Genomic DNA, 2,297 nt, shown 5'->3' on the forward strand with positions numbered 1-2,297 from the left:
AATTGATTACTAAGCAATTAGATTAGATTATTATCTTTCTTTCTTTTTTCAGATCGAATGCCATCAATGCAGGAGGTGGTTTCATGTGCCTTCCAATGACAGACAGCTAGTTCAAGAGGGCTCAAAAGTTTGACTGGAAGTGCTGCTAATTTTACAATTTGTGCATATAGTTTTACAGTAACTGAAAAGTGAAGCAAACCAATTACAGTAAACTTTACAGTATAACAGTATATTTTCTATTGTTTTAAAATGCATTACTCAAAAAAGGACCAAAAAATGAATGCAATAGTAAAATATTTTACAGTTAAACAATATTACACTGTAAATACATTTACAGCAAGTTAAATTACTTTTTTTTAAAGAGTATTTTTGCTACAAAATAAAATTACAGTAAGTTACGAGCGAACTGCTGCCAGTTAGTTACTGTAATTTCTACAGGAAGTTTTTTTTTACAGTGTAGATATGAATTTCAGTTTATTTTAATAAATATCAAAAATCTAAAAGGTGTGCATTATAACTGAGACCTACATGAACATGTTACAGTTGGTTGTGTTACTGTAAGTCATTCTCCTCAAATGCTATTGAGTTTTAAATTATGATATATATTTTGTGTTTGAGCCCATTCGGTAGTGAAATAAACAACATATTTAAATATGATTTGACCGTTTATTTCAATAAATATCAAAAATCTAAAAGGAGTGCATTATAACCGAGAACTACATGACCACTTCACAGTTGGTTGTGTTACTGTAAGTAATTTTCCTCAAATGCTATTGAAGTTAGAAAAGTGTAAACCAATGTCGAATGACACCCTCTCATTAGCATGTTGTGCAGAGGAAAAATAAATGCGGAACTACATTCAGAAATAAATGAGTGATTAAAAGAAAACAGTTAAGATGAGTTTAGCATTTCCTTAAACATTTTCCATTTGGTCACCAATTTATTTTATTTATTTGCCTATATTTCATCACAGCTTCTTATTGACGCTATCCGTTCCACCTTAAAAACGCGATGCTTCCACTTTTCTTAGCTTCTTATTCATGCTCAATTTAGGGACTGTCTCTATTTGTGTCTCTTTTTCAGAAACGAACAATGAACTATTTTAAAATGTAAATACCACTGAGATAAGAGCGAAAACGGGCTGTCAACATTAAATCTAATTACACTATACGTTAATTATTAAACGTGCATGTCATCCTTTGTATTTTTTTTATTTTTTATCTAGCCTTTAAAATGTACACAAAGTTTGCTTAAATGCATATATGGTATTTGTAAATACTATAATTTGTACTAGACTTCAACTGTTCTTTCTGATACCCACTCCTATAAAGACTATTCTGGTTTTGTAACAGAAAAACATGCATTTTCTGTAAAGCTGCTCTGAAACAATATGTGTTGTGAAATGCGTTATACAAATAAATATGAATTAAACTGAATGAGCCATTGCATTGTTGTATTGCATTTAGAAGATGGACCTATAAATATGACATCTGTGACTATACAGTTGAATAGGCCATTGCACTGATTGCCCAATTGGAGGCGCAAAATCTCAGCTGTCCTTGAGGGTGCGTTAAAAGTTTCATTAGAGGCTTTAATGTCTGAAAATATTCACATTTTTACGGTACCATTTTGAAGTTGTGAACCTATAAATTTGACATATATGACAATACAGACTTGAGCTATTGCATTCATGGCCCTATTGGGGGCGCTATATCTCAGCTGTTATTTATTTATTTTTTATAATGGATAAGCACACTGGGTATAAGCACGCTGTGAAACTCTCAACACACCCTCGAAGACAACAGGGTACAGTAACCAACAATGCAATGGCTCATTCAGTTAAGTCATATTTATTTGTATAACGCATTTCACAACACATATTGTTTCAGAGCAGCTTTACAGAAAATGCACGTTTTTCTGTTACAAAACCAGAATAGTCTTTATAGGAGTGGGTATCAGAAAGAACAGTTGAAGTATAGTACAAATTATAGTATTTACAAATACCATATATGCATTTAAGCAAACTTTGTGTACATTTTAAAGGCTAGATAAAAAATAAAAAAAATACAAAGGATGACATGCACGTTTAATAATGGGTCATATGAACTCTTCATAAGAGGCTAGATAAAAAAATAAAAAATAAAAAACCTTCATTACTGCACTCAAAGGATGACATGCACGTTTAATAATTAACGTATGTTGATAGCCCGTTTTCACTCTTATCTTAGTGTTATTTACATTTTAATATTGTTTATTGTTCGTTTCTGAAAAAGAGACACAAATAGAGACGGTCCCTA

This window comes from Sinocyclocheilus anshuiensis, unplaced genomic scaffold, assembly GCF_001515605.1.
Source record: "Sinocyclocheilus anshuiensis isolate Anshui unplaced genomic scaffold, SAMN03320099.WGS_v1.1 scaffold1170, whole genome shotgun sequence".
In the NCBI taxonomy this organism is placed as follows: domain Eukaryota; kingdom Metazoa; phylum Chordata; class Actinopteri; order Cypriniformes; family Cyprinidae; genus Sinocyclocheilus; species Sinocyclocheilus anshuiensis.